Genomic DNA, 15,431 nt, shown 5'->3' on the forward strand with positions numbered 1-15,431 from the left:
TAATTTTAGTGTGAAGAAGGGCTGTGGTGGATGAATGTGACACAAGAGAAAGAAAAGAAAAAACCAAATGAATCAAATTATAAAGGTAAAATGATTTCACACATCATAAATTCTTCTAAAGAAAGCTGAGTTTCTTAGAACACTTTATCTGCTGCAGATTTTCATAACATCCTTCCCTGTGAAAAAAGCCCCCCCAAAACAAGCTAAGAGCAGCAAAAATTCCACCATCTTAAGTATCTGATCAGATTTCTAAGTGCCCATTCTCAATTATTAATTTATTTTGAAACCAGGAGATAGCGATTGCTATTAAAGATAACAAGGTACTTTGAAAATGCCTTTTATTGATGTCATGGAGCTTTTTGCATTTTTTGAACTTCATCAACAAAGATTCAGGGTGCCCTCAAAAGAACCAAGCTTGGTCATAAGCAATTGACCGACAAAATTCACTGGGCTCAGGACCGCATAGCGAGCTTCGTAAGGAGAGGAGATCATAATGCTTACTTTGTAATTATGCTCACTTCAAGAAAGCTTTAGAAGACACCTGACTGCCCTCTGACTACTTTGGCCCAAAGCAGGGAAGAATCCCTAGTATACTATCAAGTTTCAAGGCCTGAAATGGCAGCCTGGAGCAATCTAATCCCTCTGTGTGGAAACAAGTAGAATAGTAGGGATAGGAGAGAAGGCCTTTGCTAGGCATAAAAAAAGCTTCAGAGACTGGCCATGGGCCCTCTGGATAGAGAATGGAAATGGCCATGTGCCCAACAATGCTAATACCAATGCTTGTTGTGAATTTGCACTGAATGTAGAGCTGCATTGAATTAATAAATGTGTATTTGTCTCATCTCTGTTTGGAACTGAAAAAATATTCTCCCTCTCCTGCAAGAAGCCATATTTTCAGATGTTGCTTTTCACAACAAAAGAGAATGAGAACAATTCTTTGTATAAAATTGTGCCATTGACTCAAATAATATTTTAAAGCAACCAATGGATACTGCATAAACAGAGGATGCTGTTACTTGGTCGCAAGAGGTTTTCAAGAATAGAATCCCTTGAAGGCTTCTCTGTGCATTTTGGATGAATCAATTTTTTTTCCTGCATTGTTTCCCAGAGGGCACTACTTTTGCCCAGGGACAGGTTGTGTAAATTACAAAGACCTAGTTGAAATAAAATGAGAAATAAAAAAAGAGAAGAAATAGGACTGCTTATGTCTCTCACATCTGGGGGTAAATAGAATCTTGTTTGGCTTGAAAATTTCTGGTAAAGGTGTCTCCTTAAATTGAGATAGCCTAAACTGATAAGAATGAAGGATTGAGCACATGTTCTTTACTATCTGATTCCCTCTACCCAATGGCTTGAACAACTTGGGCCTTCCCAGTGGCTGCTCCCAGGATTTGGGGTTTGCTGCCCTGAGAAACTAGGTTGGTCCTCTCCCTCTGTCCTCAAACAGAAGGATTTTTCAGGTAGGCTTCCTTTGCAGGCAGGCTTTTAAGGGGGGGGGGAGGTGTAGAGGGAATGCTCCATTTATGAAATTTAGAGATATATATATTTTAAAATATTTTTAACCTTGTCTTTAACCTTGATCAATGTTTAATTGTTTTTAATATATAGTTTTGTGTGCTATTTTAACTTACTATTATTGTAGGGTTTTAATTGTTGTGATTTGTCTTAGGTTCCCGATGGGGGAATATTATTTATATTACCGTATTTGCCGGCGTACAAGACGACTGGGCGTATAAGATGACCCCCCCCAACATTTCCACTCAAAATAGAGAGTGGACGGCTCTGCTGTGGTGCCGGCGGCGGCTGCCCAGAGCTCTGTCTAGGCCCGCCCTGGAAGTTCATGGCCGACGATGAGGAGGGCAAGGAGGAGGGGAAGTGGCCAGGTGGGCAGCGGCAGCAGAGGAAGAGGAGGAGGGCAAGCGGCTGGTTCAGTGGTGCGGGGCGGCGGGCAGCCCGGTGGCAGGCAGCCCGGCGGCGGGCTCTGGCCACTCAGGTATGGCCGGCTCTGCTTCCCTCCCTCCATCCGGACTGACCACCTGCCTGCCTGCCCGCCTGCCTTCTTCCCCAGCTGGCGCGGCCCCGCGTCACTCACTCAACGGTGGTGGCGGCAGCTCCTTCCTGGCCCAACTGAAGTGCACCTGGCGTATAAGATGAGCCCCCCCCCCACTTGGAGGCATGTTTTTTGGGCCAAAAAAGTCATCTTATATGCTGGCAAATACGGTATATGAATACTATAAACAAATAATAAAATAAGCTAATCACTAAGATTTCAACTTTTTAAAAGAATGGTTGTTCTGTTTTTCGGGCTCTTTGGCCGTGTTCTGAAAGTTGTTCTTCCTAATGACTTTTAAAAATTGTTATTTACTTTATTCATTTAAAATATCTTTACCCCACTTTTCTCCTTAAAACAGACCCAAAGCAGTTTACATAATTAGAAGAGGGCTCTGTTAAAGCTAACAACAGTGTGTATGTAATTACTAAAAAAGGATCAGCTGCTGAATGGGGATGGGGAATCCAGTACTAGTGAATTGCCCATCAAGATGTGCTCATGTATGTAAAAACCTGATGTGGTCCTTTGGAGTTCACTGGGATTTAGAAAAACTAACAGGGCACAGGACTGCAGCCAGCAATTGTCTTCTGACTGAAACAGTTTAAGCTATTATCTTCTTTGGGTATATATTGTAAACACAATTTATTTCCATTCTCTCATTTTTAACTTTCAGTTGTCAACTAAGTGCTGAAGTGCTACAATCAGCTGGTGCTTCAATTAACACCTTATTAACTTCCAGCGGTTCAGTTGAGGCTGCTGGCCCTTCTCTTCTATTTTCTAATCTGACATTATAAATTACATCAGGCTTTTTTAAAAAGTACACTCCCCAGAAACCATCCCTATCCCAATCTGGCCTTCTGTGCTCAGCTGTTCTGGGCACACAGCATATGTGCCTTTTCTTCAGAAATACTTAATTTTTTTTATTTGCCCTTCTCAACCAGGCTCATGTAACCAAGTATGATGCAAAAGGGATGATCCTACTGCACTTGTTTGTGTGGTCGTCATTGTTTAATCGTTCAGTCGTGTCCGACTCTTCGTGACCCCATGGACCAGAGCACGCCAGGCCCTCCTATCTTCCACTGCCTCCCGGAGTTGGGTCAGATTCATGTTGGTTGCTTCGGTGACACTGTCCAACCATCTCATCCTCTGTCGTCCCCTTCTCTTCTTGCCTTCACACTTTCCCAACATCAGGGGCTTTTCCAGGGAGTCTTCTCTTCTCATGAGATGGCCAAAGTATTGGAGCCTCATCTTCAGGATCTGTCCTTCCAGTTTGTGTGGTAGGCACATTGTTATGAATGGCCCCAAATATTTTGAACAGAAGGGTAGTATAGAACTGTTCAACATAAACACATTTCAAATCAACGCTGATACAGGTATTCTGCAGTGTTTGGAATCCTGTCAGCAAAGGCTGTCAGGATTCCACACTTCATTTGATCACACTTCATACACTTCATTTGATCACTGGTTTGCAGACAGAGATTGCCCCTTTGACAGGGACAGAACTTCTACGTGCACAAGGACATAGTTACATAAACAATGCCATACTGGGGAAGGAGCCACTGAGTATGGTAAAAACTAAACAGAATTTTGGCTCAAATGTCTTCAATGAAACCACAGGGTGTGACTACTATATTATAGCTTCATTCCCACTTCCATGACATTTATAAAAGCACTTTAGGATAGTGGCCCTCATCCTGAGATGTTAAGGAAGCTCCCTTTTAGGCTACAAGTTCAAAAGATTTTCAAGGTGGAGTCTAAGAGGCTACTTCTCCCAAGCTGTGATAAATAGATTGTCTTCACTTGTGTCTGTCCACTAGTGGGACAGGCATCCATGGTTTAAAAAAAAAAACACCTCCCACTTCGCTAAGTGAAAATCTAGTTTTTGAGCATAACCTCTAGAGAAATTTGGAAGCATTAGGCTCCAGGGAATGGAAAGGAATAAGGGGCAATCAACTCTCACAATCCTTGATTTCCTCCTTAGGATTAATATTTTGTATGCCAGAGGATGCAGCGTTTCATCTATGCTTGAAAAGGAATTCAAGCCTCATATTCAGGAGACCCGAGGAAACATTTTTTTAATGACACAATCCAAAGGGGTTTATATTAAAGTTGACAGGCAGTGTCATAACAATTCAAAAAAAACCACTGGCTGTAGAAGGTTATGGTTAGGCATCAACGTGTTCCACCTGTAGAGACCACTTTCCACCAGCAGAATTCCTTTCTGTCAACTGATCCTATAGAATTGCCAACAGAGCAATCTTTTGGCAGAAGAGTCAAAAAAGAGGAAGGAGAAAAGGTAGGATGAAGGAGTTCAATTATGTAAGATCTAAACTTTACCTAGCACATGGATATGTCATAATGGTAGCACAAAGCTATACTGGTGTGTGTGTATTTCTAAATAATTTTGAACACCTTTTGGACGGAAAGGGCGCCAGTTAGGATACTGAATTCAGCTGTCTTTGGGTCCACCACAACATTAGCTGGCTCAGTGTCAGCTCAGCCTTTTCCCCCTGACCACCTTGGTGGGTTGGGATTGTACCCCAAGTGTATGAAACTCTGTGTGTGTGTTTTCACTTATTGATTTGAATGAACCCAGCCAACACTTGTGCTGCCATTTAATTGGATTGTTTCTCTTAAACTTCTGTCACACCACGAACATATCACAGTGTCAAGCAATCTAGTTTACGCATATATTATGCAACATCTGGCCTGATCAGAAATCTGTCCCGTTTCTTAAGCATATTATTATTCACCTTGTGACCAGTGATTTTTTGTTTGGTTTTTGTTTTAAGAAGAACAATAATAATAATAAAGCAAAGGGCAGCTGCTCTTGGCTCAAAATGCACATCACTAGAGAACCCCCTCAGGAGAAATTCTGACACCAAGGACTTTTACCTCACTGACAGCACAGCACAGCTTGTCGGCTGTTTTCAGGAAGAGAAATGGCAAAAGTTCAGGCCGTTAAAGGCATGATTGATGGGTGCTGTCAGTCCCTACCTGTCAGCCTGCTGTAATGGCAGGAACGAGCTACCCTCTTGGGACCCAGCCCTTCACAACACAGGCACTGATCCCTTTCAATAAGGGGATAATATCCTCTTGCCACTCCCCCCCCCAGCAAGTAGTAGACTACTTAACTCTCTCTGTCTCCATTGTATGGGAGAACAAAACAAACCACTCTTTTAAGAGCTATTTTCTTGACACCGTATTAGAGCTATAGGAGTATGACTGACAGCGAAGTGGCATCGCAGCTTTCCTTACAGAGGACAAGTCTGTATTTGAAGAGATTCTCTATTGCAGAAGCAGGCCACTTTCTGTGATTGTGGGGGAGAGGGCTAAAGTAGACCCCGAGATGCTGCACTACAGCTGAAAGCCACTGGTGTGGGTCCTACCCTGGTTGCAGTTGCCGTGGAAATTTGGCACAGTTGTGGTTCTCTATGGTGCAGTGGGATGTCAGAGCACTGCCCTGCATCATAGAGCCTGGCTAGCCTGTACGATAGCATGCCCTTCTGGAAGGGAAGACAAAAACACATTCTTGTGATGCCAGCCATTTTTGGCAGCACTTTGTTGTCCTGGGTTGTAGTGTCAGTATCCATAGGGTCAACACTGTTTCAGTGGTGGCAGTTCGGAGGCTGCATGCAGCCTGAAGCCCACCTATTGCCCAGCTTTAGTCAGTTGAAGCTACACAATTTTAAGAAGGGAGAGCTGAGGCTCGCAGCGGCTCAACTACTTATTACCCAGTTTGCCAATCATGCCAATCACTATCTTTCCAACTTTGGTGGGATGTACTGCTATATAAATTATAGCAGTCCTTGCTAAATCTGCACTGTCTTTTGCCCAGTAAAGATAAAAGGATGTACTTTTTAAAACCTCATATAATTAACTAATGGAGTCTAATAACACAAATCCTGCTGCATAGCTTCGTGCTTGCAACAGCATTTATGTCAGGTGCAGTTGCTGATTAAAGGCTTTCATGGCTGATTTTTGGGTGCATGTGACTTTGTCAGACTGTACGAAGGATCTATAATGAGTGCCGATTTGCCTTTAATCAGAGGTGATTTGCTGCTTCCGATGACATCGTCACCATTGTGTATATGGAGCTGTCCACAGGATTTCAGCCAAGGTGCAGCAATGGGGAATTAACTTACATCACAGGAAAAATAGTTTGAACAAATTCAGGGAGAACACATTTAGTCATTCCTATGAGCCATGGGGCCTAGGAAAACTCCAGTTTAAGGGGCGATGTGCCAGTTGCTGTAGGCAAGCCAGAGCAAGTACTGTTGGCTTTGTGCCTTTCTAGGGATTGTTGGAGTAGGATTTAGGAGACCAGGGTTCAAATTCCCATTTGGCTGTGATACTCATTGGATTACCTCAGTCAGCCATCTCACCTAGCTGATAGGGTTGTTGCCAGAATACAGCGCGGAATCAGAGAATAAAATGAGTTCACTGGAAGTCAAATAAATAGTAATAAATGTTGTGGGCTCATAGAGACACAAGCTTTCCTCTGTCGGAAAAAGGAAGCTGAATGAGATATATTTAAATGCTGAGGCACTATAGGGTTCTTTGTTGTCTGCTGAAGAGGAACACAACTAACAGGATTTCACATACAAGAGTTTACAATTGGTCTGGCAAACAGTCCCAGGTTCACCTGTGTTTGAAGAAGTGTGTCATTGGTCTCTGGTATGTGCAATTGTTCATCTTTGGGGCAGAAACTACCTCATTTTCTGTTTATAATAGTGTTGTGTGGGAATCTTCAATTTCCCAAAGATGTTGTTGTGGCGTCCAAGCCTCCATAAGGAGCGCTTAGCACGCAGTCAGAGTGTTCAACAGGCCACTTACCTACCACCTTTGCACTGGGGCAAGTCCCAAGACCTCAGCAGTGCGTAGCGTAAGCCCCTTGAACAAGTCTGACCTTAAAAGAACACTTTACTTTTACCCAGTACGTACTTTGCAAGTACAGACACATGGGCTTTGTGATTCCTTAGAACTCACCACAGCTCAGTTAGGTAAAACTCTTAAAGATACCTAGTTTGTGGCCCTCTCCACTCCCTGAATTTAGCCAGACCCTACTGTTCAAGAGACCAGTCCTTTTGTATGAATTTTTATAATTATTTTTATTAGAAAAATAGTTCCATAGACTCAGTTTATATTGCTCAAGCTTTAGCATAAAGAACATATTCAAAGATCATTACAGTTAAATAAAATAACTAATCCCCATTAAAATATTAAACACTACTAAGCTGGGCTAAGGTGGGCTAGCCCCACCTCCTTCTTTCTCTTCATTTACATTCTTTCTCCTTCAAGTGACATACTCAAACCATCAAGTTATTTTCCTTTCCCTTAACATGGAATCAAACCTCTCCCACATAACCCATCGTCCATTTCTACGTTCTCCAACTCCTCCCTCCTTCTTGACACTTCATGGCTGTTAAGCAATTAGCCTCAAGGGGCTGTAACACCTTCCTCTGCCCTCAGTTCCATGAAGATCCAAGTGGTTTACCTCTTCTCCAATTAGCCCAGAATGTTGAGTCTTTCACGGGCTCCTTTGTCCAACCTTCAGCTTTATTTTGAACCACACTGTACCGGTCTTCAGAAAAACACTCTCATAGCACTTAGAAAACACATTCCAATGTCTCTCAAATCATCTTCACACAGAACCTGTCTGACTCCATCTTACATTTCTCTGACTACATATCCCACACTGCTTCAACCCCATGACAGTTGTCTCCCTTAAATTCGCCTGGCGCCGACACTGATGATATTTCGGCGCCAGGTCAAAACCTTCCTGTTCCAGAAGGCTTTTAATTGAAATAACATTAACTGTGGGTCTTAATGATGGCAATTTTAATTGTATTTTAATTGTATTTTAATTGTATTTTAATCATTTTATTTTATTGCATTGAATTTTAATTGTTGTAAGCCGCCCAGAGACCTTTGGGTAGAGTGGGGGGCATATAAATTAAAATAAATAAATAAATAAATAAATAAATAAATAAATAAATAAATAAATAAATAAATAAATAAATAAATAAAAGAGTCTTGCATTTTTTTAAATTATGATGTGGTTTGCTATTAAACATTTCCACTACACATCTCCAGTCTCCCCAGTGACCCTGACAACTTGTTAGGAGAAAGGACTATGAGGGAAGGAATCACTTCAAGATATCTTCCCCTGGGCTTTAACTAAAGTATGGGAAGACAAAGAGGTTGCAGACTTGTGGAAAGACAGCTTCAGTGTCTTCAGTCATTCACAGCCATCAACTATCTCATAACTAAGGGCTGCTACACAGCATTGTGACACCCGTACCCCGGGTCGTGAGGTGATGTTGGGAGTGCCGTCTCACCCTAGAGCCTCTGTGGGCACCCAGACAGCTCCCATGCCTTTCCCACCCCGGATGCTACATCAGGCAGTGGACACCTTGGATTTAGAATGGGGAATGAAGGGGTTAACAATATCTACCCAGACTCCTCAGGTTTGGGCAGGAAGGGAATGGAACGATCCAGAGGAGGGAGCTGTAGGAGAAGTCAGTCGTTGGAGGGACGTTGAGGAGGGTGGATGGGAATGGGTGTCCATCCAAGGCCCTTGGACTGGCAAGTGGGAACAGGTGTGACTCACTAAGCAGGAGGCGGAGGAGAAGAGGAGGAGGGAAATGACAGTACAGCCCTCATACTGGGGAGAAAGGGAGACCAGAGAGTGGTGACGCAAGTTGGTTGAGGAGAAGAAGAGAGTAGAGAAAGAGAGAGAGGAAAAGAGACTATGGCATCTGGAGGAGTTGTAGAAACTGGGTTATTACCAGGACCCTGGGACTTCACCAGGGCAGAGAACCATGTACCCTGGGGATATACAGGGCATGAGGAGACAAGCCCGTTATTGACAACGGACCCGGATGACTTCGAACCCGAAGAACCCACCTGGGTTCAGGCTGGCCCATGGGCGTCGAGGTCAAGCAACCCGTTTGATGAAGATTGGGTGCCCCTGTACGAGCCGTTGCTCCCACAGGAGAAGTTTATTCCCAAGTTGACAGACATTTCCATTCCTTTAACCCCAGTTAATAAATGAAGACAAATTGTTTGGTTCAAAGACGTCTCCTGTTTTATTTGGTTCGGGGGAGGTGAAAAATAACGGACCCTCACAAGCATCTTGACTACTAAAATCCGCATTATATGGGGCACTTAATGTCTGGAAGCATAATGTTCCGGCTAATCTGCTAACTGGTGTTTCTTGTGGAGATCATATTACTCTGGGACTGAAGGACTTGCACTGCTTACTAAATGCTTCCCAGCTGCAAGAGAATCTGGTTTTAATCTTTAAGAACCTAAAAGGTTTGGAGTTTAGCTACCTAAGAGTTGCCTCTCTTGTTAATGAACCTGTCCAAATGTTGACTTCTATAGGAGAGGGTCCCTTGAGATTATCACTGTCTGAGAAGGTCCACTTGGTGGACAAACAGAGGAGGGCATTCTCCTGTGTTGCACCCAGACTGTGATATGCTTTTCCCTCAGAGATGCAATCAATTTTTCTTACTTCTTTTTACAAAGATTGTGAGAACACAACTGTTCAAACTGACCTTTTAAACTGTGATGTTGTAAAGAACCTTGATTCCCATTGTTGGGACTGCTGGTTATTCTAAGCAGCATTAAGGTAAAGTTAAAGGTTCCCCTTGACATTTAGTCCAGTCGTGTCCTACTCTAAGGCATGGTGCTCATCCCCATTTCCTAGTCACGTGGCCAGCGCGACTAGACATGGAACACTGTTACCTTCCCACCGTGGTGGTATCTATTTATCTACTCGCATTTTTTACATTCTTTCGAATGGCTAGGTTGGCAGCAGCTGGGACAAGCGACGGGAGCTTACTCCGTCGCATGGATTCGATCTTACAACTGCTGGTCTTCTGACCTTACAGCACAGAGGCTTCTGTGGTTTAACCCGCAGCACCATCACGTCCCATTTAAACAGCATTAGCTAGACATAAAAATGCAATAATAAGCCAATTAAGAGACGATGATAAAAGATAGAGATAATGTAAACAGTTTGCATATATGACGGTATAGGAGATTATGAATAAGAAATTTCCCATTATTGTAATATAATATGTATTGTTTTGTTATGCTATTTTTAATGGATTGAGAATATTGATTTTATGTGAAAACATCGCTAAACGGAACATAAAAACCCATTGGAATGCATTAAACATCCAATGGGCCCTAAACTTACCGTTCAGCGAAGTTTCCTCCATAGCGGCAGCCATTTTCGCACCCTCGGTAAGTGAGGTAAGGGCGCGAAAACGCTGCGCGCGGCCATATAATCAATATTCTCAATCCATCTATATATATATTAAGTGTTAAGAATCTTGATAGATTATTGTGAGGATCCTCAAAACAAGGTTGTTCACAGAAGCTTTTAAGGGCATCCTCTCTTGAGCCATGACACATTTATGCCACCTGTAGTGCTATTGTTTAGCTTTAGCTTTTAAGTTCCATGCTAGATTTATTATATTTTGATATATTTTTATTTTATTATTGATGATCCACTATCTATTCTGTTCTATTCTCTGTAGTTCCTCTGATAGTAAACTACCCAGAATAGTGCCTGGCGTTAATTAGGTGGTATATAACTATACAAAATAAATAAATAATAACCATATTAATGCTTTTTAAAATTAATATTAGTAATGTTGTCAGCTGCCTTTTTTCAGTGGAAAGATAAAAACAAACAAACCTATAATGATATCATTGACACTTTCTTCTTTGAAAATGTACGGAAAGACATTTTTTCTCCCTCAAAATAAAATGTTTTCAAACATAAAGGAAAAAACAGTCTTCCTGGCATTTTCAGCAAAGCGACACTGTTCTAGGGTAGCCCATCGGGTGCTCTTGAGGTAGGTGCAGCTTAAATAAAGAGTAAAATTTAAAAATAAAATAAAACACCTATTAAAGATATCCTCCTTCTACTGTGCACATATCGAAAGCAATCTGAATAGCGTTTTTAATTTTTTCTCCTAAACCCCAGGTAACAATTTCAGCTGCCCAGCTTCGAAGGTTTTCTCTTGCAGCCCTCTAGCTTGCACATCTGGTTTATCCTGCTCTATAAAGGAGCATTTAATTTTGAAAGATACAAATAAGTCTTTCATTGAAACGATTCTACAGCTCCCTAAGTTAATTAAATGCTAATTTTCCAGTGAGGTGACAACAATGGTAGGGACCTGTTATCAGCATGGTAGCTAATGCCAACAGCCAATGAGAGAGCTTGTGCTATTATTAAACCCCATTGCTACATTAATTAATTACCTTCACAGCTGTATTATTCAGAAGTGGGACAGCAGTGTGGATGGTAGTTAAAGAGGGAAAATATACATTATTAGCAGTCTCTTTGTGATAGTTATTGTTTCTATGACCTTGTTGTTTTCAAAACCTCTTGTGTGTTTGCATTCCTGTAGTGCTACTTTAGAAAGAAACATCTAGGGAAAACTCTCAGAAAATATAGGCTTCCTCTTGCTAAAGCCATTTCTACAACTCCAGAACTGGGTACTTGAGTGGAATGTTAATTAACAACAAGTCATTTCCCTGAAATGTTTGCATGCAAGTAAATCAACCTGGGAGGGACCCCCTCGCCCCATTTCCCAACAGTCAAAGTACAGGAGAAAATGGATTTTACAAATATATTGATCTAGACTGAGAAAGCACCTTGTACTAAACAATAACCAACACTGCTATTTGTTATATAACAATTATTTAAAAGAAAGCTAGCAGAATGTGATGAGGGTGATGATGGTCAATAAGCTAGTCTTTCTCAACCTCTACCAATCCATATTCTCTTTTGATAAACATCAACATTTTTTAGCTTCCTTTAAGGAGTTTGGAAATTTGATTTCCAAACATTATTTATTCTTCCTTCCAGCCTGTGCAAAGCATCTTTGAAAATAATGTGGCATATAAACAGTATTTTTTTAAAAAGGTTATTGCCAGATGTATGAAAGGGTTCCTGCTCCCCCACCCTTGATTGTTTTCCACCTGGGTTTGACAGACAGGTATAGTTAAGCTGATGGTAATCACTTTCTAGCAAAAGCATTTTAAAACTATCATTCTAGCTATACAGGTCCAGTCATAACAAGCAACAGGTTTGGCACACCTGTAATGATTCCTCAGAGTGTTCTACACAGCAGATGTAATGATCTTCTACAAATGAATTCAAAAACCTGCCAGGATAATAAAGCTGTAATGCGAAAATCATGCTTGAAACACTGTTTTTCAGTAAAAGCTCACTTGTTTATTGAATTCATATAAATACCTTTGAATGCCTCTTCTTAAAAGGCTGCAAGCCAACAAAAAATACAGCATGGGTGACGGAGAACAATCACATGAAGGAAAATGGAGACAATTATAATGTGTCTGACTCACCTTTGTATGCTTGTTCCAAAAACTAACACGGGGTGGCATTTTTCTGTTGCTTCTGCCCCAGTTCCTAGACAATAGTAGAACTTTCATCTTACACCTTTTCTTCTGGCACATTTGTAAAATGCAGAGAAATGTCATCCAGGAATTCTTCTATTTTCAGATCAAACCATTTCTGCCACTTCTGATTACAGATGTGCTTATAATTTGAATAATATAGGAAGGTGTCCAATTTCAGAAGGAAGAGATATATAGTGAGTTATAGCAACACCAAGCAATTTCCCTTTGCATTTTAGCATTGCATTTCGTTTCTTGCAGGATTTTACACATGTATTAGAGGTAGTGGGACAGGCATTCATTTCTCCCTGAAGCAGCTTGATATCTAATTAACAATGAACTCTGAAATATGGGGAATCAAAATAGATAGCCATCTTCCCGCAGATCAGTTAAAGATCTGACTTGAACTTGATCAATATTGGGCTACCATGATGCCTCCAATGTAAACATATGGTATGCTTCTTTTTGAGTCCACCAAGAATTAATTAATTAATGCTAGCCCTCCAAATGAATGATCTATTTACAATTCTTTAAATTCATTGTGCTGGACAATCATATATGGAACTTAGTGAATTCTGATGTTGGTATGGGTGAATTCAGATTGGGGTGCCCTCCACAATCTGCAGTTTTCTCTGCTCTCTAACTCAGACCTTTTCATCACAGTATCCTGATTGCCTTGTAACATATTTCTCACACATGTGAATGTATGCTGTCATGTGTGAACGCAGACCAGGAAGAAGAGAATAGGAGAGACAATCAAATGACACCATTTCCTTTTTCCTTAGACAGCAGGTTAAGGGAAAACCTCTGTAAGCAGTCTTTTAAGATGCTGCTCATCAGTGGTAGTGAAAGGGAATAGATGATCATGTCAATTAAGATTTAGTATCTCAGCATCAAACTACATGATGCATTTAGAAGAGGTGCTCCCTCACATTATGAAAGTCCACACATTTCCTGACCAACATATCCTGCAGTTTGGGTCTGTTGTTTTGTAATTCGATTCTGTGTTGATTTCAAAGTTCTAATGGTCACATACAAAGCCCTAAATGGGACCTCAATACTTGGCGGAACGCCTCCTCCCACATAGATCTACTCGTATCACTAGCCAGGAGGAGCCTAACGCCGAGGGAGGCCTGGAAAGAGAAAACAATACTCTGGGCCTTCTCTGCAGTGGCTCCCAGTCTCTGGAACAAGTTCCCCCCAGAGATTCGTCTGGCCCCCTCACTGGGCATTTTCAAAAACCAACTCAAAACCTGGTTATATAGACAGGCCTTCCCTCCAGGCACTACGTAACTTCCTCTTTTTCTCTATCTTTATCTACTTTGTTTTGTGTAAATGCTGCAAATTGTTGTTTGATATTGTTTTTATTCTGCGTTTTGTGAGCTGCCCAGAGTAGACTATGTCTAGATGGGCGGCATATACTGTAAGCTCAATAAATAAAATAAATAAATAATTGGTCATTGAAAGATGGGAGACCTTGACATCTGAGCGTTCAGCCTGGAGCTTTCAGGCGGTGCAGCATGGCCTCTCCCAATTTGAAGAGACACTTGTCCAGCAGACCGAGGCAAAAAAGCAGTCCCAAAATCAGCAAAATCAGGGAGCTAGACAGGGGACAGACTGTATTTGTCTTCACTATGGAAGGGATTGTCACCCTCGTATTGGCCTTCTCAGCCACACTAGATGCTGTTCTAAGACCTCTATTCCAAGACCTCTATAGCATAGTCTCTCAAGACTGAAGGATGCCTACACATTGAAATATATATCGTCCTCGTTTAGTCGTGTCCAACTCTTCGTGACCCCATGGACTTCCTACCTTCCACTGCCTCCCGGAGTTGTGTCAGATTCATGCTGGTTGCTTCGATGACACTGTCCAACCATCTCATCCTCTGTCGTCCCCTTCTCTTCAGTCACCCCTCCTGGCTAGTGAAATATATATACACAAATTTAATTTGCAAATCTGATTGGAGAGGCATGCATCTCTGAGGAAATTGCAGTGGGAAGTTAATCATAAGAGGGAATCTGCATTCCTGTTAATATCTAGTTTGATTTTTAGTGATGCACTATATTTATAAGGACAGCTTTAAGTTGCAGAAATTTCACTAAATTTCACAGTCTCAGTGATATAGGTCACCTTGACATTTTGAGGCAGCCCCTTTGGAGGTGAGATTTCTTGCCTCCAGCATGGGAACAAGGCAGTGAGTTTTTTACCCATTGATATTTCTGCTTATGCATTAAAATATATCTGCACAACTGGTCTATCTTCCCTTTCTGAAGTTCACTGCGTATACACATACATGTGTATGCACCAGTGTATGTGGAAGGACTGGGCAGTTGATCAAAAAGCTTCAAAGAACCCTTCCACTGCTTCTCTTCTTCCGTTCTTTAAAAGTGTGAGTAACAAGGCAGCAGTTAGCTGGGGCAAAAACCAACCTCATAATTTTCACCAAACTCATTCTTATAAAGGTGAAACATCTTGTTGAGAGCAACGTCCAATCCCACCTTATCGGTGATGCTAATATTTCTTGATCTCAACAAAAGCTATTATCATTATCTAAGAGTGCAAATCATAGCTTTACGTGATCTACAAGGATGTAATAAAATATAACTAGATATCTTAACAGACAAGCCATGCACTTTGATCAATCAGGAGGAATGAAATGAAATGTGAGAAACTACTACTGTTGCCTTTTTTTGTAATTAAGAAGCAGTAGTAGGGAATGGTTGACCTCTAACCTTCCCAGCAAAGCTTAGGTTCGCCTTTCAGATTCTCCTTTAAAAAGTCTATTTGCCATGTGGAGGATATCTGGAAGGCAGGGTTCATTCTTGTGTGGAAGAAGGTATTTATTGTGTATAAAAATGGATGTGCATGCAAATCGATGCGTCTGTGTCTATGAAACTGAGACTGACCTGGCCACTTTTAACTGCACCTATATTTGAC

The sequence above is a fragment of the Pogona vitticeps genome, chromosome 4 (genome assembly GCF_051106095.1).
Source record: "Pogona vitticeps strain Pit_001003342236 chromosome 4, PviZW2.1, whole genome shotgun sequence".
Classification (NCBI taxonomy): domain Eukaryota; kingdom Metazoa; phylum Chordata; class Lepidosauria; order Squamata; family Agamidae; genus Pogona; species Pogona vitticeps.